The 25,270-nt window shown below is 42.0% G+C and overlaps 1 pseudogene; it reads right to left on the bottom strand.

Annotated features, from left to right (window-relative positions):
* LOC119886099 overlaps positions 1-25,270 on the bottom strand; it is a 40,041-nt pseudogene that overhangs the window by 4,730 nt on the left and 10,041 nt on the right.

Here is a 25,270-nt window from a genome sequence, read left to right as displayed (position 1 = left end):
ACTAGCCCTCCCGTTCAGACACCGTTAGTGATTCAGCAGCACTGACACCTGCGATCCCGCCGGTAAGAGGGGTTTACCTCAATGTGCTTGGTGTGGGTTGTTGCATGTATTTTGCTGGCAAGACGCAAAGAGAGCAGCACAGTAGTTGTGTATATTGCTGTGTGTCACGTGTAGAAGTAACGTTAGCTGCCGGTTAACACCATGGCGACAGTTAACATTACTTACTACACACAGATAAACAAAGGTGCTTCGTTCTGAGGGACAAAAGTTTCACAGGCATTGCGAGGTCTGGTATTTTTTATGTAATTTGACTAAAAACCTTTCACTTGAACTAGGAGTAGCTTAATAAAAAACGTAGTGTGCTTACTTATACTTATTCCTCCAACTTATAGCCTACTTATCATCCCTTTTTTTAATGATCAGAACAGTATTTGAATAGATTTAATAGCAAACCTACTATATAAACTAAATAACTGGAAATACATGTAATAATGTCAGTGTCAATATAAAATAAATAATATTCCTAACATCAAAGTGAAGAGTGAAGAAGAAAGGTATGAAATGTTAATGTGAAGGTAAATGCTGCTCTGTCATGGTTATTACACACACATCTTTTTAGATTTATGATTAGACTAATAGTCAATTAAAATCCAAATATATCTCAGATTCACAATGCAATATAAAATCATTATCACAATATTGCCTATAGACACACACACACACACACTCTCGTCCTTTCTCCCAGTACTGTGTCCTTCCCAGATTATTTCCCTCACTTTTTTGAACCTGGGATTTAATTTCCTCTACCTATAGCTCTTGTTGCGCAGCAGTTTCTGTGAGCATCTCCCTCTTATTTTCTCGTAGCACCCAGCCTTGGCAGCGGCTGCAGCTACAGCAGGTCAGTCATAGTGAGCCAGTCCCAAATACTGTCAGCAATCTGTACATCTTGTCATGGTCACATATTTGTTTCATCAGCTTATATATCTCCTATGTTTGTTATAATAAATCTAGTCACCGATCACCTCCAGTAGTATCAGCAGCAACTACAACATCAGCAGCAGTAATAACAGCATCCCCTCAACACAGGGAGCATTTCAGAATCAGATCGTTTTGCCTGCCTGACTTTGATGATATGTTTAGATTTTGTTGATTTGGTTACCAGTGTTTGCATTTTGTGCTTCTACTATGATTAAGTAGGTTACGCAGTAAACTGAGTTCCTTTTGTGTCTGTTTTAACTGTGTTTATTGTTGTTTTATGATCGTGAGTCTCCACAGGGTGTTTTATTTTGAAAATCGACCGGATCCTCTATGCCGTTCTGTGTCTGACTTCTTGCCTGGTTCGAACTGCTCTGTGCTGCTTGTCGCGGCGAAAATAGACTTGCTACCTATTCTCTGCGGAGCGGAGAGATGCTTCTGAGACGCGTTGCGGCCGCAGCTGGTGGACTCACGAGCATTGACTATAATGGCCGCGATTAGCTCCGGCAACCCCGGCGCAGCCGTAACACGATATTTTGAGAACAGCTCTATTTAAATCCTTGTTCCATGTTCCCCTTTTATACTTTGAGCACCTGCCCTTCCAAAGGTCTCTGCACGGCCCTGCTGTAATTAAACATCTTCTGAAAAAGCCCAAACTTGATCCGGATGTTTTAGCCAACTATAGACCTACAGTATATCTAACCTTCCATTTCTCTCTTAGGTTCTGGAGAAAGCAGTTTCTAAACAGCTGTGTGACTTTCTACAGAGCAATAGTTTATTTGAGGAACGACCTCCTTATTGCATCAGACAAAGGACTTGTCTCTGTACTGGTTTTATTAGATCTTAGTGCTGCATTTGATACCATTGACCATCATATCCTATTACAGAGACTGGAACATTTCATTGGCATTAAAGGAACCGCTCTAAGCTAGTTTAAGTCCTATTTAATGATTGATTTCAATTTGTACATGTTAACTATGAGTCCTCCATGCACGCCAAAGTTAGTTATGGAGTTCCATATGGATCTGTGCTCGGACCAATCCTCTTCACTTTATATATGCTTCCTTTAGGCAGTATTATCAGTAAACACTCCATAAACATTCATTGTTATGCAGATGATACTCAGTTATATCTATCGATCAAGCCAGATGAAACTCAGCTAAACTTCAAATGTGCCTTCAGGATGTTAAAACCTGGATTGTTCTGGGCCCAAGCACATCCGTGATGCATTATCTAAAGATATAGTTTCCCTTTATGGAATCGCCCTGACCTCCAGCACCACTGTGAGGAATTATCTTTGACCAGGACATGTCGTTTAAGCAAATTTCTAGGACCGCCTTTTTTCACCTACGTAATATTGCAAAAATCAGGAACATCCTGTCTAAAAATGATGCAGAAAAACTAGTCCATGCATCTGTTAATTGTAGGCTGGATTACAGCAATTCCTTATTATCAGGCTGCTTGAAAAAGTCCATTAAGACTCTTCAGCTGATCCAGAATGCTGCAGCACGTGTTCTGACAGGAACCAGGAAAAGAGATCATATTTCTCCTGTTTTAGCTTCTCTGCATTGGCTTCCAGTAAAATCCAGAATAGAATTTAAAATCATTCTTCTTACCTACAAAGCTCTTAATGGTCAGGCACCATCTTATCTTAAAGAGCTCATAGTACCTTACTACCCCACCAGAGCACTGCGCTCCCAGAATGCAGGGTTACTTGTGGTTCCTAGAGTCTCCAAAAGTAGACTAGGAGCCAGAGCGTTCAGCTATCAAGCTCCTCTCCTGTGGAACCAGGTTCCAGTTTGGGTTCAGGAGGCAGACACCATCTCCACATTTAAGAGTAGGCTTAAGACTTTCCTCTTTGATAAAGCTTATAGTTAGGGCTGGCTCAGGTGAGTCCTGAACCATCCCTTAGTTATGCTGCTATAGGCCTAGACTGCCGGGGGATTTCCCATGATGCACTGAGCTCCTCTCTCCTCTACTTTCTCTCCCTCTGTATGCAACCTCATCCCATTATTGCATGTTACTAACACAACTTCTCCCCTTTCTGGTAGTCTTGTGCTTTCTCGTCCCTCTCCTCTCTCCTCCTATCACTTCCTGCAGGTGTTTCTGGCTCTGGAGCAGTGGAGTCTGGATCTGTGGCTGTGAGTGTGGTGTCCGAACAATAATGCTGCGATGATGTGTTCTTGATCATAAAAGTTTATTACATCAAGGAGTTCAGCATCAATTACAAGCTCTGCAGCAGCTTGGAGAGTGACCCAGCCGATGGCCATTTTGTCGCTCTGTACATCAAACATAGCTTATATAGGATATGTATCTGTTAGATACCATAGAAGGGTTTGAGTCTGCAAATAAAGCTCCAACCAATAGAAGGGTACAGTACTATTCTGAGGTAACAAAACAAGGGGTCAGAGGTCAAATTCTATAGAAGGGTTCAGTCCCTACATAACCATCAATCACTAGTCTCCCCTTAGGAGGTCACTGACCCTCTGTCCAGCTGCTACAGTGCTATTTTAAACTGTTATGAATCAATTGCACATATATTGTACACTACACGAGTCACCTGCTGCCCCCGTGTTCCTGCTCGACACCCTCTGCTACAACAGCTATTGTTACTAGTCCTATTGTTATTATTGTTATTATAATAATCATTAACATTACGATTGTTACCATTAACACTACTATAAATATCTGTACCATTTTTCATTTATATATATATCTATAGTAACATCACCTTCACTGTCTGTACCTCTGTGTGTATATTGTATAGGCTGCCTCCCTCCCCTCTCTCTCTCCTTACATCCCTCTCTTTTTCTCTCTGTTCCTCTCTCTCTCTCTCTCTCTCTCTCCCTCCCCTCTCTCTCTCTCCCTCTCTCTCCTTCACCCCCAACTGGTCGAGGCAGATGGCCGCCCACCCTGAGTCATGGTTCTGCTCGAGGTTTCTGCCTCTTAAAAGGAAGTTCTTCCTTGCCTCTGTCGCCTAGTGCTGCTCTTGGTGGGAACTGTTGGGCTTCTGTAAATAGCATCATAGAGTACGGTCTAGACCTGCTCTTTTATGAAAAGCACTGTGAGATAACTGTTGTTGTGATTTGGTGCTATATAAATAAAATTGAATTGAATTGAAATGAATTGGGGTGGCATGGTGGTGCAGTGGTTAGCACTGTCGCCTCACAGCAAGAACGTCGTGGGCCCCGGCCTTTTTTTGTGGAATTTGCATGTTCTCCCCTTGTCTGCGTGAGTTCTCTCCCGGTGCTCCGGCTTCCTCCCACCGTCCAAAGACAAGAATGCCTAGGTTGATTGGTGACCCTGCATTGTCCTTAGGTGTGAGTGTGAGCATGAGTGGGTTTTTGTCTATGTGTGGCCCTGCGATGGACTGGCCACCTGTAAAGGGTGTACCCTGCCTTTCGCCCAATGTCAGTTGGGATTGGCTCCAGCCGACCGCGGCCCTGTACGCAGGAGAAGCGGTTTACGATGGATGGATGAATTTAATTGACTTTACCAATTTAGTTACCTCCCTAGTTTGAACTAGGATTTTGGCAAATGTTTGTATGGCAACTGCATAGTTCCTAAGCTTCAATGAGGAAAGTAGCCACTGAGAAGGTTGGAGATTTACACGAAATACTGGATATCAGCTTTGATACTCAGGGTGGATTCAAACTTAAGGGTACGCTTCCTGAATTAAACCAGTGCAAGGATGGTAATTTGTTTAAATTTTCCAAATTTTGCATTCACAAAGGAAAAATCTCAAGTGTTCCAGAAAGCATAAACAAAACCCATGAAATGTTTTTCTATTGGTCAAAAGTCAGTGTGGAGAAAGACAACAAATTGTGCTTGTATTAATAAATTAGTTAATGCATTTGCGTTTGACTTCTGCTCCATGGGAGATTTCAGTCCTCACTAAGCTCACCTTACTGTTTCACAGGTGTACCATCCCAGCCAAACTCCCCACCTTCTGTTCCTGACAGTCGCAGTACTTTGTCTTTCTTAATATGTTTATTATAGGTACAAACCCCAATTTCCGAAACGTTGGGATATTTTCCAAAATGTGTATGATGAAGAGTTTAGTTTATATTGCATTTTGGGAAATATCCCATCTTTTATGGAAATTGATTTGTATTATAAATAACAAAAAAAAATAATAAATATTACAGAAATAATACATAAGGACTATTATTAAGGACACATACAATGGTAGCTTCCGTGATTCATTCAAAAGGTGTTCAGTACAATACTGCTGAAACCAGCATGGACTTACTACAACCCTCTACTGACCTCAGTGTTTCCAGTCTGCAGTGTGGACTCTCCACAAAACCACAAAGCAGCTTCTCTCCTGAATCCTGAAGGAAGTTTCCACTCAGGTCCAGCTCTCTAAGATGGGAGGGGTTGGACTTCAGAGCTGAGGCCAGAGAAGCACAGCTGATCGCTGACAAACAGCAGAGACTCAATCTGAATAAAGATAAGAATAAATTATGTAACTTTCAGAGCTGAAGGAGGTTTAGAATTTAGAAGTTTAGAAAATGGAAATACTGAATATATTTGTTATTGTCTGATAGTTGAATGAGTGCAGTATGATCAAGATGACGATGATGTGATGATGAAGATTTTTAAGTCGGTCCAAAGGACTGATAAACTTTTCCCCAGGAACCTCGGCTGTCCCGTGACCTTAACGTGACTCATGTATCACTAATGGGAAGATGAATGGCAATTTCTCGATTTACAACAGATCTGCCAGAACTCCAATTCTGATAACCTAAGGAAGTTTAGGAAATCCCAACTTCAATGCCTGACCTTGCAGAGAATAACCTGATACCACCATCATTTAAAGGAGATCTCATGATCTCTGGTTTCCATCAGGTGGAACTATTTGAATGGTGGATCTGTTAAGTGTCTTAAACTACATATAAAACCAGTGAAATTTTAAATTATGCTGATCTGGATGTAGGGTAACAAAGCCTGGACTAACAGGAACTGTTTCTTTATGTGAAGGAATGAAGAGCATGATACTTTTACAAAGTATGGCTCACTATTTGGTGTAATGACCTAAAACTAGGGTGACTCATTAATGTAATAAACATAATAAATTATGAAAATGCATTGATTTGCATAATTTGCATCTGCTCGTCACTGCACCTTGTGGGATTCCCAGGAGAACAAGCTGCACAGAGACCGCTATGTGAATTTAAAAGGGCACAACTGCTGTGAAACAGCACAAAATCATCCTGGAGCACTTTGTTAAAACAGAAGCTGGACAGCACCATGTTTCATTTTTGTCTCCACACAAGCCTGACATATTAAGATTATCACCACGAGGAACTTGTTTCAGTTAGCTGTTGTCTCTTTAAATAGATTTTTTTAAATGTTCTTCATCACACTCATGTTAAAAGATTTCTGCACCGCGGCTGTCATGGTAATGTATTGTTAAACCGTGTGTCATATAACATTTAACTGTTTTATATTTTCTGTTCACTTTAGGGGCCACATATGAGTGAGAGAATGGCTTAAACTAACGTTACAGACTGGTGTTACAGTCTGTGGCTGTTCCTGTCTGTACATCATTACAGTTTTTAGAGAGGATTTAGAGAAATTTTTCAAATCTTGTGAATAAAAGAAAGTCTATGTGGAATGCCACAAACTCATCTGCCCTCAGAAGGCATGTATGTGTGAGGGAGTGCCATACACCCCTTCACATTTTTCCCACTCATCTCAGGGAAGAGAAACAGACACTGTTGGTGCTATAATGGTTGAGTGGTATTATGATCATTATTGTTATGGACAAGCATGGTAATCTATTATCGTTTCCATTTATGGTTTGAAATAACTTACTGTAAGCTACTGTGCAAAGGTTTTGGGTGTAGAAAAAATGCAAAACATACAAAGTCAGGGGTTTTGTAGGCATATCTTCACATGTATGATTAAACAAAAATACATGATGATGTTTAACTGAAACAGAAACAGCCGTGTAAGAGGAATACAACTGGGTGAGGAACAGCCAACTCAAGGAACAATATGTGGTGGCTGAAAATATTTTACTGTCAGAAGCGATACACCAAGTCATGGACCATTTTTGGTAATATAAGACAATTGTGTCAGATTGCTCCTCCCCCCAATTGACCCGTCACTAAGCCACGCCCCCTTGGCTACTGTTGCTAGGATTGACAAACTGTGAATCACAAATCACTGCACTTCCACTGTCTATAACTGCACTCTCTGGAGAAATAATGTCTCATTTTTAAAAAGCAATCTAAGAAAGGAGACGGTTTGCATCATACATTTGAAGGTTGTAGTTAGGCTTTCAAACTGAAGTGGAACAAATAAAGACGGGGGAAGAAGAAGAAGAAGAAGATGAAGCCTACAGATCACAGAGTAAAAGTGAACCACTGCATCTCCTGACAATTGAGAAAGAAGACAAAAATATTAAGGATTATCACTGTTCCTGTAAAGCTGGGATAGTTCTCTATGCACTATTCTATCCTTAAAAAGCCAAAATAGTATAGGTTATAAAATGTCACATTCAGTAGTAAGTTAGCTAGCGTTAGCTAAGTAACATTACATTAGGAACAATCCACAACCTAGATTTTTCTGGAGTTGTTTTAAGTTTTGGAAAGGGAATAAATCATACTTTTCCTTTCAGCCTCTCTGGGTAGTGACTGTAACTATGTCCCAGGTTTGTCCATATCTTGGAAAAATACAGCAAAAAAAAAGCTACCAAACGACTACATCTGCATTGGAATCAATGGAGCGCAGCAATGAAAGTGTCAGACCTCAGTTGGAGGGAGTCCTATACTACGCCAGGATTGGCCAGCTGCGTATTCGGGGCATGGTTTAGCGAAGGGTCAGTTAGGTCATAGAAATGTATAATCACAGGACAGATCAACAGCTTGGGAGTTGTTTTTGTATTTGAATGAGAGAGGAAAACAACAGACACATTCACCCACATGCACACAGACACACACAGTCTCACACGTAGACCCTGGTAGAATTATTCCTGATGCTTTTCTTTCAGTTACTTATTTAAATTAATTATTATTCCAGCTCTCGTGGCTGTGTTGCTTATTTAGTGTGCGTGACTGTTTCTTGTTTTCATTTTTCTCTTAGTTTTCATACTATGTCAGCTGTTTATTGCTGCTGTTCGGCTGGTTGTCTTTTACTATTATTATTATTTTATTGTTTGTTTTGTTTGTGTTTGTTTGTTTGCCTCCCCAAGCCCCCCTCTCTGTTCTATTGCAGGTTTCGTTGCTTTCTGCAGTTGGTGTTTCCCTGTTGTGCCCACCTTCCATCCCCCTTCTCTTGCAGGTCTTGTCCTTTCTCTGTGCTGTCTGTTTGTGCCCCCCCATCCCCGTGTCTGCACCCCTGTCCGGCCCAGTGACAAATCAATACATAATTAAATAAATAATAAAACAGACAAAGGAATATATTAATACTGTCTTGTTAAAGTAAAATCTGTCTGGCACAATATGGTATCCAGGTCATTATACTCTATACCAGGCTGCTGGGCAGGACAGGGTTAAAAAAAAAAAAAAGAAGAATAAGAGAGGAAAAGTTTAATAGTTTAGTAACCATTATGAGTTTTGGAAAGGAAATCAAGCATAGCTTTAATTCACGCAAGTAACAGTGGTGGTGTCCAGCAAACGATGTGGGCTTTGTTGATCATTGGCAGACTTTCTGGGGAAGACCTGGTCTGATCCGGAGAGACGGCATCCATCCCACTTGGGAAGGAGCAGCTCTCATTTCTAGAAATCTGGCCAAGTTTATTAGTGGACCAAATCCATGACAACCCAGAGTTGAGACCAGGAGGCAGAGTCGCAGTTTAACACACTTCTCTGCCCTTCTTTTTCAGCAGTTACCCACCCAAAACCCTACGCAGAGTCGCAGTCTAACACACTTCTCTGCTCCTCCATTTCAGGAGTTACTTAGTGAAAACCCTATAGTGACGGTGTCTGTCCCCCGACCATCGAAATTATTTAAAAAGGTAAACAGAAGAGGAGCTGTGCATAAAAACCTTATAAAAATTAAAACCACAAGAGCAATAGTGCAAACAATAGGAGAGTTAAATGTGGACTCTTAAACATCAGATCTCTCTCTTCTAAAGGTGTACTAGTAAATGAACTAATATCAGATTATGATATTGATTTATTTGGTCTTACTGAAACCTGGCTGGGTGATGGAGAATATGTTAGCCTAAATGAATCCACCCCTCCCAGTCATATTAATACTCACATTCCTCGAGGCACAGGCCGAGGAGGTGGAGTTGCAGCTATCTTCGACTCTAGCCTATTAATCAGCTCTAAACCTAAACTAAACTATAACTCATTTGAAAGTCTTGTTCTTAGTCTTTCGCACCCAAGTTGGAAATCACTGCAACCAATTCTTTTTGTTATAGTGTACCGAGCACCTGGCCCGTATTCTGAATTCTTATCTGAATTTGCAGAGTTTTTGTCAACTTTAGTCCTTAAAACGGACAAAGTTATTATTGTAGGGGATTTTAATATTCATGTAGATGTTGAGAATGACAGCTTCAGTACTGCGTTTATCTCTTTGTTAGATTCCATCGGCTTCTCTCAGAGTGTTCATGAACCGACTCACTGTTTTAACCACACCCTCGACCTTGTTTTGGTGTATGGTATTGAAATTGAACATTTAGTGGTGTTCCCACAGAATCCCTCTTTATCCGACCACTGTTTGATAACTTTTGAGTTTGTATTGCTGAACTACTCGCCATTGGGCAAAAATTTCTATACAAGATGTCTGTCTGATAGTGCTATAGCTAAATTTAAGGATGCGATTCCATCAGCTCTAAATACATTATCTAGTCACAAAGTAACGGAGGACTCCTATGCTAATTTCAGTCCCTCCCAAATCGATCATCTTGTTGATAGTGCTGCAGGCTCGCTGCGAATGACACTCGACTCTGTAGCCCCTCTAAAAAGAAAATACTAAAACAAAGACGGTTAGCTCCATGGTATAATACTGAAACTCGCAAATTAAAGCAAATATCACGGAAACTTGAGAGGAATTGGCGTTCCACCAAAGTGGAAAATTCTCGTTTAATTTGGCAAGATAGTCTTAAAACTTATAGGAAGGCCCTCCGTAATGCCAGAGCAGCGTACTACTCGTCATTAATAGAGGAAAATAGGAACAACCCCAGGTTTCTTTTCAGCACTGTAGCCAGGCTGACAGAGAGTCACAGCTCTATTGAGCCAAGTATTCCCATAGCTCTCAGTAGTTACGACTTCATGAGCTTCTTTAATGATAAAATTCTAGCTATTAGAGACAAAATTCACCAAGACCTGCCCTCAACTGGCACCGACTTATCTCTTAACTCAGGAACCTTAGAAACAGCTGTAGAACCAGATACATGTTTAGACTGTTTTGCTTCCCTCAATCTTTACCAACTAACTTCAATAATTTCTTCATCTAAACCATCAACCTGCCTCTTAGACCCCATCCCGACTAGGCTGCTTAAAGATGTTTTACCCTTAGTCAGCACCTCTATACTAGATATGATCAATCTATCTTTATCAACAGGCTATGTACCACAGTACTTTAAAGTAGCTGTAATTAAACCTCTTCTGAAAAAGCCCAAACTTGATCCGGATGTTTTATCAAACTATAGACCTATATCTAACCTTCCATTTCTCTCTAAGGTTCTGGAGAAAGCAGTTGCTAAACAGCTGTGTGACTTTCTACAGAGCAATAGTTTATTTGAGGATTTTCAGTCAGGATTTAGAGCTCATCATAGCACAGAGACAGCACTGGTGAAAATTACTAATGACCTTCTTATTGCATCAGACAAAGGACTTGTCTCTGTACTGGTTTTATTAGATCTTAGTGCTGCATTTGATACCATTGACCATCAGATCCTATTGCAGAGACTGGAATATTTCATTGGCATTAAAGGAACCGCTCTAAGCTGGTTTAAGTCCTATTTATCAGATCGATTTCAGTTTGTACATGTTAACGATGAGTCCTCCATGCACGCCAAAGTTACTCATGGAGTTCCTCAAGGATCTGTCCTTGGACCAATCCTCTTCACTTTATATATGCTTCCTTTAGGCAATATTATCAGGAAACATTCCATAAGCTTTCATTGTTATGCAGATGATACTCAGTTATATCTATCGATCAAGCCAGATGAAACTCATCAGTTAGCTAAACTTCAAATGTGCCTTCAGGATGTTAAAACCTGGATGAGCTGTAATTTTCTTATGTTAAACTCAGATAAAACTGAAGTTATTGTTCTGGGGCCTAAGCACCTCCGTGACGCATTATCTAAAGATATAGTTTCCCTGGATGGCATCGCCTTGGCCTCCAGCACCACTGTGAGGAATCTTGGAGTTATCTTTGATCAGGACATGTCGTTTAAGTCCACATTAAGCAAATTTCAAGGACCGCCTTTTTTCACCTACGTAATATTGCGAAAATCAGGAACATCCTGTCTAAAAATGATGCAGAAAAACTAGTCCATGCATTTGTTACTTCTAGGCTGGATTACTGCAATTCCTTATTATCAGGCTGCTCGAAAAAGTCCATTAAGACTCTTCAGCTGATCCAGAATGCTGCAGCACGTGTTCTGACAGGAACCAGGAAAAGAGATCACATTTCTCCTGTTTTAGCTTCTTTGCATTGGCTTCCAGTAAAATCCAGAATAGAATTTAAAATCATTCTTCTTACCTACAAAGCTCTTAATGGTCAGGCACCATCTTATCTTAAAGAGCTCATAGTACCTTACTACCCCACCAGAGCACTGCGCTCCCAGAATGCAGGGTTACTTGTGGTTCCTAGAGTCTCCAAAAGTAGACTAGGAGCCAGAGCGTTCAGCTATCAAGCTCCTCTCCTGTGGAACCAGGTTCCAGTTTGGGTTCAGGAGGCAGACACCATCTCCACATTTAAGAGTAGGCTTAAGACTTTCCTCTTTGATAAAGCTTATAGTTAGGGCTGGCTCAGGTAGTCCTGAACCATCCCTTAGTTATGCTGCTATAGGCCTAGACTGCCGGGGGATTTCCCATGATGCACTGAGCTCCTCTCTCCTCTACTTTCTCTCCCTCTGTATGCAACCTTATCCCATTATTGCATGTTACTAACACAACTTCTCCCCTTTCTGGTAGTCTTGTGCTTTCTCGTCCCTCTCCTCTCTCCTCCTATCACTTCCTGCAGGTTTTCTGGCTCTGGAGCTGTGGAGTCTGGATCTGTGGCTGCGGGTCGCCTGCTGCCCCCGTGTTCCTGCTCGACACCCTCTACTGCAACGACTATTGTTGCTAGTCTTATTGTTATTATAATCATTAACATTACGATGGTTACCATTAACACTATTATAAATATCTGTACCATTTTTCATTTAGTTTATAGCAACATTACCTTCGCTGTCTGTACCTCTGTGTGTATATTGTGTAGGCTGCCTCTCTCTCTCTCTCTCTCTCTCTCTCTCTCTCTCTCTCTCTCTCTCTCTCTCTCCCCAACCGGTCGAGGCAGATGGCCGCCCACCCTGAGCCATGGTTCTGCTCGAGGTTTCTGCCTCTTAAAAGGAAGTTTTTCCTTGCCTCTGTCGCCTAGTGCTTGCTCTTGGTGGGAACTGTTGGGCTTCTGTAAATATCATCACAGAGTACGGTCTAGACCTGCTCTTTTATGAAAAGCGCTGTGAGATAACTGTTGTTGTGATTTGGCGCTATATAAATAAAATTGAATTGAATTGAATTGAACAGTCAAGTCAAGCTCAGCTCACAATCCCAGCACATCAGCTGATAGCAGCCATCTTAAGCCAGCCACATAAGCTCAGCTGATTCCTCTCTTAGCATTCATTGGCAAATTCCATGCAAGGCGTCTATTTAAGCTGCAGTAGCCCACCTGCATGTCCTTGCTCTTTCCTCTTGCAAACACCTCATAACCCACAGTGCTCACTCTGCTGTGATCACTGTAGGTAACAATGTGCAAAATTAAAGCTATATAATCTAAGCTGAACAGTTCAAATTCAGACAGCTTTCATTTAGCTTATTGTATATCTAGCTATTCCAAGCTAGAGTTAGTGCGGTGGACAGTCGTGGACAGAGCAGATCAAATAACACCCTATACATGTTGTGCTTTCAAAACAGATGTATCGATAAAGTTGTCTTTTACTCGTGAAGTTTTATTTCACGTACTACAGTAACGAGGATAGCTGTCGTCAACTCGAGTAGTTTAGAGTTAAGTTCACTTCAACGCCTCCATACCCTGTCTCTGCACTAGCTGCTGTGTGCTCTGTTCTGTATGGGGATTCTTTACTGCTGCTCTATGTCTTGGACTTTCCATGTATGCACATGGATGGGCTGCCTTATGCTTAATTTTGGGTCAGTACATCTTGAAACATTCTGAACCGAATTGAAAGATCTCCACAACTTTTTTTTCCTTTAGTAATGTGTCTCAAACCTCCTCCAAAAAGATGAAGACAGACACCAAGTTGGCCTCAACACACACATTCCAAGAAATGCCTGATAATGGTCCTATGATGCTTCTTCAAACTTAGAAGCTACTCCACTCTGCTACAGCACTTGTATCCTAACAACACCAATGTTAGGACACAAACTGACTTCAGAAATCAGTCATCACCTGGCAGACGCTGTACATGCATTGCCATCACAACCCAGCGAAGCAGCTGTAAAGAAAACCTCACCTCGTTCATTTGTCAATTTGTTCTATTTAGCCTATTATTGGTGGCCTTTGTACAAAGATGTGGGCTATTCCTGTGTGTGTATGAAATATGTTTGAGTACATTAAGATACTCAGTGAGAATCAGTACAATATCAGCCTTATGTCAGCACTTTAGTGTCACCACAACTATTGCGGCGTATACCACTAAAACAAACAGACCAGACCCACCAAAACAACTAAAACGCCACAGCAGGCTGAAACATGAGGATTTACACTGAAGACGCGTCACGCTGAACCATCGTACATATTGAGTCTCTTTATTACGCTATTTCACATACATAGAAAACCAATCACTTACTTTGAGTGATGCATGTTGTAAGTAGTGCAAAAGGTACCTCAGAGACATCAGTGAAAGATGTTGACGACGATGGTAACGGTCAACAGAAAGTTCTTCCCCATGCTCACCCTGCAGCCATGATCAACCCAAGCTTCCTCACAGGTGAGCACACACACATTAATACAGACACCACGCCCCCGGTCACACCCACAGTAACTGATGACGTCACGATGCGCGTGCATGTACACTACAGTGCAAAGAAAAGAGAAGAAACCCAATAAAAACCCAAACAAACCCAGTGTATGGCTCCTACATTCCGGCCCCCAATTATTTTATAGTAATAATTAACCACCACTACAACCCTCTTGTGGGAGACAAACACCAGTTAGAAATGCAAAGTGAAATGTTCCCTTAAAAGGTCCTGTTAATGTCAAAGTTCAAGTCTGCTATATCCAAGGATCTTCACTGCTCCTCTGCTTCCTGCAGAAGGCAGACTTTGGTTATTGGCCTTGTCAAATAGCTGGTTTTAGTTTTAATCCGTACACTTCGCACCAGTCCATTTTTGTCCGGAACAGTATCCACAATTCTTCCTATAATCCAAGCATTACGAGGTGCCATCTCATCCACTAGCACCACAAGATCTCCTGGGACAAAGTTTCTCTTGGCAGTATTCCACTTCTGGCGCTCCTGGAGTCCAGGAAGATATTCCTTCACCCAGCGCTTCCAGAACAAATCTGACATATACTGCACTTGTTTCCAGCGACGACGACTATAAACATCCTCCTTCTTGAACAATCCTGGTGGCAACGAAGGTTGCAACTTAAGCAGAAGAAGATGGTTAGGAGTCAATGCCTCCAAGTCTTGAGGATCTGTTGATGCCTTTGTTAAAGGGCGGCTATTAACAATAGCTTCAGCCTCACAGAACACTGTCTCCAAGCCTTCTTCATCCAGGGTCTGAGTCTTCAAAATAGAGTTTAGCACCTTACGGACTGACCGAATTAGCCTTTCCCAAGCACCTCCATGGTGGGATACTGTTGGGGGATTAAAAACCCATTTCACATTCTTTTGTAACAGCATGTCATTGATGAGGTTCTGATTCAGATTCTCAATCCCACAAAGTTAGTGCCATTATCCGAATGGATTTCCAAAACTTGACCACGTCTCGCCAAAAACCTTCTGAAACCATTAATGAAGGAGTCTGTGTCCAAAGAAGACAGAACTTCAAGATGTATGGCTCGCATCGCTAAGCACGTAAAAATTAGCCCATACCCCTTGACCACAGCTCTTCCACGTTTAACTTCAAATGGTCCAAAACAGTCCAAACCAACTCGACTGAAAGGAGGCTCATCAGGAGTTATTCTGTTGTAAGGAAGGTCAGCCATTTTCTGATGTCCAGGTGAAGCGGACAATCTACAACAGATGACACACTTGGCCAAAACCCTTCTGATGGCGGCGCAAGCACCAGGAATCCAATATTTCTGACGTAGGTGAGAAAGCATGTGGTTTCGTCCACCATGGCCTGTTACTTTGTGTACATGACAGAGAATAAGATTGGAGATGTGTTTATCTTTAGCCAGTATAACTGGATGTTTTGCTTCAACTGGCATAGCTGCTCTACTAAGCCGTCCTCCAACCCTAATGAGATCACCATCCAGGATCGGGTTGAGCTTGTAGAGGTGGCTCGTCCTCCTTACACACTCTTCCTTTCTTCAAGTTGGCCAGTTCCTCCGGAAACATTGTTTTTTGACAAAAACAGATAATATTTGACTCCGCTACAACCATATCCTCCATAGACAGAAAACCCTTTGGCACTTGAGCCTTAAAGCCTTTCATCTGGACCTGTAGCTCTTTTTCCACCTGCTCAGCACTTTGTTCCGATTCAGAAAGGGTTCCTCTCAGCAGCTTTCGATGTCGCACCAGAGACAGAAGTAAGGTCTTAAACTTGAGAAGCCAACCAACAGCCCTTTTAAGACGGAACCAGGAGGAAAAGTAATCAATGAGCTTCTCCACTGGACTGACCTGCTCAACCTGAGCTGCATTCACCATCACAGCCTTGACCTCCGGGTCTCCAATCAGAGTGTTTTCCAAGGTCTCAGGATTTTGGGGCCAACTGCTCTCAGGCTCATGAAGTAAGTCAGGACCACGAAGCCATGCACCAGTCTTTAGAAATAACTGAACTTTAACGCCTCTGGAGGCTAGATCTGCAGGGTTGGCTAACGTATTCACGTACCTCCATTGGGATACATTAGATATTTTCAATATTTCAGACACTCTGTTTGATACGAAGATTTTAAATCTGGACGTCTCGTTGTTTATATATTTCAAAACAGAAGTGCTGTCTGTCCAAAAGACAGACTCTTGAAGGTCCATTTGCAACTCCTTCCTCCACAACTTGTCCATTCTGCTAGCCATCACCGCGGCAGTCAGCTCCATCCGAGGAATGGTGACAAGTTTTAAAGGAGCTACTCGTGCCTTTCCCATTATGAATACACTGAGTTCGCCCGCTATCATCATGGAGCAACAGGTAAGTCACAGTCCCAAACCCTTCCTCACTTGCGTCTGCAAAGTCATGAAGTTGAGCAGAGACAAGAAAACCAAAGTCCACAGGTTTTAAACATCTACTAACTTCCCAACTTTCAAGCTCATGAAGCTCTTCCAGCCAAGCCGTCCATTCTCTAATCACTGAAGAGGGCAAAGGTTCGTCCCATCCCAAACGTCTCCTACAGAGGTCTTGAAGGATTTTCTTGGCAGACAAAACAACAGGTGCCAAGAAACCAAGAGGGTCATAGATCGAACTAGTCACAGACAAGATTCCTCTTCTTGTGAGTGGGTGAGTTTTAAGCGTAATTTTAAACTTGAATGAGTCAGATTGGACACACCACTGTACACCCAAAACATACTCTACAGGCAGAGCGTCACTATTTCAATCCAGATCTTTCACCTCCTTGGCGAGCTCATCCTGAGGAATAGTAGCGAGAACAGAGCGTCGGTTACTAACCCATTTTGTGAGCTTAAAACCACCTTCCTCACACAAGGCACTAAGCTCTCGACATAAAGAAACTGCTTCCTCTTCAGAGCCAACAGACACCAGACAATCATCAACGTAGAAATGGTGCAAGACCGTGTTAACTGTATTAGAACTGAAGCACTTTTGATTGTCTTCAGCACACTTCCTCAGGGCAAAACAGGCACAACTGGGAGAGGAAGTAGCACCAAACAGGTGTACCGTCATTCTATACTCCACCAGCTCCCGACTGCAATCTCCATCAGGCCACCACAAGAATCTTAACAGATCAGAGTCTTCAGCCGGCACTCTGACCTGATGATACATGGCCTCAATATCTCCCATGAGCACTACAGGTTCTTTACGGAATCGTGTAAGCACTCCCACTAACAAGTTTGTGAGATCTGGTCCCTGAAGAAGCTGTGAGTTCAACGATGTCCCCTGAAACGTAACTCCACAATCAAAGACTACCCGCAGTTTCTTCTTCTTAGAATGATACACCCCATGATGAGGTATATACCATACCCTTCCATCACAACGGGTCAACTGCTCGGTTGGAACTCTCTCTGCATAGCCGTTAACCAACATCTTAGACATGAATGCGATGTAATCGGAGCGAAAAGATGGATCCTTATTCAAACGTCTTTTAAGACTCAATGCACGCTGTTGTTCCACTGTCTTATTGTTTGGCATTTTGAGGTGTCTTTGCTTCACCGGCAAACCAATACTATAATGACCATCAATGAGCTTAGTAGACTCTGAGACCAACTCAATGAAGCGCTTATCCTCCACTGACAGACCAGGTTGTTCATCCTGCAGAGTTTCAGGGAAATCTACCTTCAACTGCTTCTCCCAAAGCTCATCAAGCCTCGCCACCGAGATCCGATTGACTGTGATGTCAGGCTGCAAACATTGTTCACTGATATGACAATCTCCATGGAGCGGGCCATTCACCGTCCAACCCAAGATGGTCTTAATCGCATAAGGGCCCCCGTTCTCTGCACGAACCACCTCCCACGGCTCCAAAGCTTGAGGAACGTTAGTGCCAATCAGAAGATCCACATCAGAATTGATCTCTGGTATTTTTATGTGTCTTAGGTGCGGCCATCTTTGAAGGTCTTTTGAGCTTGGAATGTTACCTCGATGAACCGGCATGTTCTGCTGAGTAAAAATCTCAGACAGGCCACAGAAGTTGTTCGAGTCCAGCCTGGCGACTTCCAAGTCTGACAACTTGTAACTGTCTACCACTTTCTCTTGTCCCATAGTCCTAAGGAGAATTCCCAACTTCTTCCCTGTAAGATTGAGCCGAGTCATGAGTCACTCTGTACAAAACGAGGCGGTACTCCCTGGGTCCAAAAACGCATATGTGACCAAGATCTCCTGACCCCTCTTAGATTTCACTTGAACAGGCAAGATAGAGAGCGTACAGTCCTGCTTACCGGCCCCAGTCAAGCCACTAGACTGAACAGACACCACAGCACCGTCTCTGGCCATATTCAAGCCACCATTGGCCTGAGTCGGACTCGTTGGTTTTGCTGTGGGGTAGATATGCAACAACGTGGGATGCTTATTATTGCATACTTTACATGTCATACGTTTTCGGCAGTCTTTACTCATGTGTCCGACGCACAGACATCCAAAACACATACGGTTCTCCTTCAAAAAGGAAATTTTCTCATCTTGTGTTCTTTTATCCAAACTAAAACAAACATCTAACAAATGCCCAGCCCCACAAAACAAACAAACTTTCACTAGTGAGTTCTTCTCCCTTTTAAACCCAGGCTCCACCTTATTCTCAGCAGATGCGACAGTAGTAGCAAAACTACTGCCTCTGGCTTTTGAACGAGGTTGAGACCGGACCATTTTTACTTCATTTCTTCCACTCGCAGATGTCTCTTGTATATTTCCAAAAAGAGGGTCACTCGCCATCTTGACTTGCCTCTCAACAAACTTTACAATATCTGAGAACATAGCTCTGCGATGAGACTTCTCATGAATATCGCAGGCTACACTTCTCCAATAATCCCTCAGCTTATAAGGCAGTTTTTTCACAATGATTTGCATATTCGTAGGTACGTTCAGATCACTTGCAGAAAGTCCCATAGAGTTGCAGCATTCCCGCAACAATAAACTGTAGGCCCGTAAAGCCTTGACATCTTCGGCCTTATTGCATCTTTAATTTTTCTTACTTTTACTTGACGTTCTTCTTGGAGCTGCTCCAATTTATATTCAAAAGCCTTGGGTGTAAGTTTTGTTTGTCTTTTCTCAATTGACCTGGAACCATTCAACTCCATTTTCGTTTACAAAATAATCCAATAATCTGCTAATGTTAAAACTGCAAAGTATCTGCTAATGACTTATATCATATTTCATGACACATACCATGTGAACAAGGTACAATGTGTTGTCTTTGATTCCCTCTAACTTATTCACTGAAGCTAAACTAACTCAACCCTAGTCTTCTGTGCATACTAGCGGTGGGTATTTATGTACCTAAATACCGATAGTCTTGAACCAGACTGACCGTCTTAGAACCAGAACCACGGCGGCACTCCCAAGCGCAATGCTTCTACCGCTTGACGCAGGAACCAAAATACTACAAAAAGTCCCAAAACAAACAAACAGTACAATCACCTTATGCGAAAGTACCGCTGAGCCTAGCAGGGAATACAATTGGTCCTTAACAGACAATCCACAAAGTTCAATGTTTTATACCTTGTGATAAAGACGACTGCTTGACAAAATGAGCATAGTAACAGCCAATTTGTGAATGAATGGGCTTACGTGAGTCCTAAAGCGCTGGCTGTCTATCGCTTACAACATGGAAAGCGATTGCAAACATCCAGTGTAGTCCCGACAATACGTTTGAATCAGCGCAACAACAACTTTCTGTTGACACAATATTGCGGCGTATACCACTAAAACAAACAGACCAGACCCACCAAAACAACTAAAACGCCACAGCAGGCTGAAACATGAGGATTTACACTGAAGACGCGTCACGCTGAACCATCGTACATATTGAGTCTCTTTATTACGCTATTTCACATACATAGAAAACCAATCACTTACTTTGAGTGATGCATGTTGTAAGTAGTGCAAAAGGTACCTCAGAGACATCAGTGAAAGATGTTGACGACGATGGTAACGGTCAACAGAAAGTTCTTCCCCATGCTCACCCTGCAGCCATGATCAACCCAAGCTTCCTCACAGGTGAGCACACACACATTAATACAGACACCACGCCCCCGGTCACACCCACAGTAACTGATGACGTCACGATGCGCGTGCATGTACACTACAGTGCAAAGAAAAGAGAAGAAACCCAATAAAAACCCAAACAAACCCAGTGTATGGCTCCTACAACAACTTTCACATCATATTAATCTCAGCACAGAAGGAAAAAATGGTGTATGACCTCAAAGTCTCCAGTCTACAGTGTGGACTCTCCAGAAAACCACACAGCAGCTTCATTCCTGAATCCTGCAGCTTGTTGTTCGTCAGCTCCAGCTCTCTCAGATGGGAGGGGTTGGACTTCAGAGCTGAGGCCAGAGAAGCACAGCTGATCTCTGACAAACAGCAGCGCCACAATCTAAATAAAGAATAAATGATGGAGATTAAAATCCTGTAATGATCTAACTACATGTGTTCAGGTTTTAAGTGCACTGAGGATGGATCCGTATTGCTATACCTGACAGGTCACTGTTGTACTCGTCAATCACAAGGTAGCCATGCCCTTAAGTAACGATTGGGCGTTTTTTTGAAAAGGGGAGCATGGAGGTGCTCTTGCGGAGCTTTTGTTGTGGTGAGAGTTTTGAGTCAGCCCACAAAGAAAATCACAAAAATATGAGTTTAAACACTGAACTACATTAAAACCTGCCAGTTTACAGTACTGCCACAGGACAAGTGTGAATCCTAACTTTTATTCTCTTCAGTGTTTCTATCGGCTGCTTGTGGTTCAGCTCTGTGCTGTCTTTACGGGAATGGGAAGTTAGAGTGTCATCTGTAAAAAACACCACATGGCATTGACTGCATGAAAAATGTCTTTCTCTTAAAAGCGTTAATTTCTCTGAGGGATACACTGTGAATCTCGGTGGTTACATATTTACAAAAGGGATACTCTACTGTCAGACATCCCCTGAAAGCAACTTAGCATCCAACACCTTTTGTGACACCAGCAAATGCCATGAGAGTAATTAAGTGGACCCATTATTTACTGGCTGTTGGTTTGCTTTGTTTTCCACTTAACACTGTTGTCTCATCCTGTTCGGTGTCGATCAGACAGTCTGAATGGGATACAACCAGTGGAGCAATAATGTTATGCACAGCACAGTATAGGGCAGGTAGTAGAAATAGTATGCATTCTCATTAAAAGATGACTTTTTGAGACTGCTTAACAATCCGATTCTTTATCCATACCACTACCAATACTTTACTATTATTTAGTAATGGTTATTTGGTAGGACCAGACCCAACGGGCATAAAGTAGGCATGCATGGTTTGAGGAAAATATTCATTGTGCAATAATGTTATATATTGACAAGTGTGCATATTTACTGCCTGGTTGTTATTAATAATTATTAAATCCAGCTAAATGTTGTTTCTAGAGCAGCAACATTAATGTTTACAACAGCAAAGTAACTCAATAACTTTATCTGACATCACAAGTAGTGAGTGACGTTTAGAAAGAATACCATCAGTCTGTATCAGTCCCTCCTCCTCTCTCGCTGGCTGCAGGTAATGTTACCAGGCAGAAGGAGGAGCGGTTGGTTTGTCTCAGCCAGCAACTGAGTTTTTAAGACTACAGACCAGTCTAGGTCTGACAGACAGCTTTCTATTCAGCTTCTTTTTAACATTTGGCTAATGCCAAGCTAGCGTCAGCTGTGCTTGTATTAAACACTCAGGATGAGATACTGACAGAGATGATTAAATTAACCATTTCTACATGTTTAACGTTACCATAGACACGTAAGTAATAAAGTATTGTCTTTTTACTTGCGAAGGTTTTATTGCACGTACTTACAGTAACAAGTGTAGCTGTCATCAACTAACGTTACAGTAGTTTGTAGCTAACTTAACCCTCACCGTAACGTTATTCCACCGCGACGGCGCAGCCTCTCGCTCTGCTGACCAAAAATCTTTGGTAAATGGTCACATTATGGTCATATACTATACATCAGCAGATTTTCTACAGTTTCTTTAAGAAACACAAGTCTTTGTGACTGCAGACTAATTTGAGTACAAGAAGCATGAAAATATGACATTTACAACTTTATGGATGTTAGTTATGTGTGAACATAAAATACATTCATTTGTTAATTAAACACATCAGATCTACAATAGTAACAGAGAGTCAGTTAACTGACCTCAGAGTCTCCAGTCTGCAGAATGGACTCTCCAGTCCAGTAGACAAAAGCTTCACTCCTGAATCCTGCAGCTTGTTATCACTAAGCTCCAGCTCTCTCAGATGGGAGGGGTTGGACTTCAGAGCTGAAGCCAGAGAAGCACAGCTGATCTCTGACAAACTGCAGCGCAATAATCTGATAAAAGAATAAATGATGTAACTTTAGAAGACAATGTTGCGGTTTGAAATCATTCAGTGTTTAATAATCTCTTCAGAGCTGAAGGAGGTACAGAATGTGGAAGTTTAGAAACTCCAAACAGAATCCAACAGGATGCAGGTTAAAAACTATAAAATACAGAAAGGTAAAAAGAGCTCTCATTAATATCAACGACAACGTGCTATTATTTCAGTAAAGACATAGTGACTTCACTTCTTAAACTCTGCAGATCCACCAGTGGCTATCTATACAAACTCATGTTTTGCAGCCCAACACAAATAAGATACCCAGTGTGGATCAATATAATATCAGCCTTTTGTCTGCAATTTAGTGTCTGCAAATTGTTACTGACCTCAGAGTCTCCAGTCTACAGTGTGGACTCTCCAGAAAATCACACAGCAGCTTCACTCCTGAATCCTGTAGCTCGTTGTCACTCAGCTCCAGCTCTCTCAGAGGGGAGGAGTTGGACTTCAGAGCTGAGGCCAGAGAAGCACAGATGATCTCTGGCAAACTGCATCCTCTCAATCTGAATAAAGAATAAATGATCCATTTAGAATCCAATCAGATGTGTTCGGGTTTTAAATGTGTACATCAATACTACTATGCCGTAGTCAATGAGCTTTTCACAAAAAATAAGTAGAGTGACATTGTGGATAAGCCAGTCGTAGAAAGCGGAATTGGGGACAGAAAAGACGATCCAGGACTTAAAAATCGGTCACGGGGAAATTGGTTATAGCAGTTCTATACTGTTTCTAATGTTTGTTGAAACAAATATAATTTGTTGTGCTTAAATGCTCCACAAATCCAGCTACTGCGCGTGCAAGCAATTGGAAGGGTGGACATCGGAGGGTCCCTGCAGTGCCCAAAGTAGCATTTCTGTGTCAGCATTATCATCGCTACCAGCTGCAGGTGTGCTGGAAGCTGCCGCGAAATTAATAGGTACAAAATAGGTCTGATCTAGGGTAGGTATAGGTCTCGAGGCATGGACTTCACTAGACCTCTGAAAGTGTGCTTTGATACATGGCACCAAGACATTAGTAGCAAATCCTTGAAATTCTTTAAACTGCAAGGTGGGGCCTCCTTGGATTGCAGTGTTTGTTCAGCAAAACCCATTGATACACAATTGGATTTAAATCTGGGGAATTTGGTCAACACCTTGAACTCAATATTATGTTCCTCAATCCATTCCTAAACCATTTTTACTTTCTGGCATGGCCAATTATCCTGCTGAAAGCGGCAACTACCATCAGGGCAGACCGTTTCTGCGAAAGGATATCCATGTCTACCACAATGCTTTGGTGGCACGTGCCAAAGTATCATCCACATGTATGGCAGGACCCAATGTTTCCCAGCAGAAAATTGCCCCAAAAAAATCACACTGCTTCCGCCGGCATGCCTTCTTCCCATAAAGCATCATGGTGCCTTGTGTACCCCATGTATGAGGGGCACATGCACCTGGCCACCATGGATCCATGTAATGTTAAAAAAAAACACGATTCATCAGACCAGCCTGCCTTTTTCCATTGCTCAGTTCTCTAGTTCTGATGCTCACATGCCAATTGTAGGCAATTTCAGCACTAGGAAGGGTTCAGCATTGCACCTTGACTGGTCTGCAGCTTCGCAGCCCCATCTGCAGAAAACTGTGATGCACTGTGTGTTCTGACACTTTTCTATCAGAACCAGCATTAACCGTTTTAACAGTTAGACCTACAACAGTTCGTCTTTCAGATTGGACCATGCAAGCCAACCTTTGCTCCCCACATCCATCACTGAGCCTTGGCCACCCATGACCTTGCCGCTGTTTCACTGCATTTCCTACCTTGGACCACCTTTTTGATAGGTATTAACCATTCCAGGAACACCCCAGAAGAGCTGCAGTTTTGGAGATATTCTGACACAGTCATCACAATTTTGTCAAAGTCGCTCAAATCCTTACACTTGCCCATTTTTCCTGCTTCTAACACATCAACTTTGAAGGCACAATGTTCAGCTGCTGCCAAATATATCCCACGCACTGACAGGTGCCATAGTAACGTGACAATCTGTGTTATTCGCTTCACCTGTCAGTAGTCATAATGTTATAGCTGATCACGGAAAATGTTAAATTATAATCCTCTTCTGAAACATTTTATATGTATGTATATCTATATATCTATACATACATATATCTATCCACATATCTATCTATCTATCTATCTATCCATCTATCCATCTATATATATTATATATATACATACATACATACATACATACAGGTGCTGGTCATATAATTAGAATATCATCAAAAAGTTGATTTATTTCAGTAATTCCATTCAAACAGTGAAACTTGTATAATGTATAAATTCATTCCACACAGACTGATATATTTCAAGTGTTCATTCCTTTTAATTTTGATGATTATAACTGACAACAAATGAAAACCCCGAAATCAGTATCTCAGAAAATTTGAATATTGGTAGTAAGGTTCAATATTGAAGACACCTGGTGCCACACTCTAATCAGCTAATTAACTTGAAACACCTGCAAAGGCCTTTAAATGGTCTCTCAGTCTAGTTCTGTAGGCTACACTATGGGGAAGACTGCTGACTTGACAGCTGTCCAAAAGACGACCATTGACACCTTGCACAAGGAGGGCAAGACACAAAAGGTCATTGCTAAAGAGGCTGGCTGTTCACAGAGCTCTGTGTCCAAGCACATTAATAGAGAGGCGAAGGGAAGGAAAAGATGTGGTAGAAAGAAGTTTACAAGCAATAGGGATAACCGCACCCTGGAGAG

The sequence above is a fragment of the Micropterus salmoides genome, unplaced genomic scaffold (assembly GCF_014851395.1).
Source record: "Micropterus salmoides isolate LMB-PRFRI ecotype aquatic unplaced genomic scaffold, ASM1485139v1 Ms_hic_scaffold_1, whole genome shotgun sequence".
Lineage (NCBI taxonomy): Eukaryota > Metazoa > Chordata > Actinopteri > Centrarchiformes > Centrarchidae > Micropterus > Micropterus salmoides.
The sequence above is the reverse complement of the archived record's forward strand: the minus strand, read 5'-3'. Positions and strand labels throughout refer to the sequence as shown.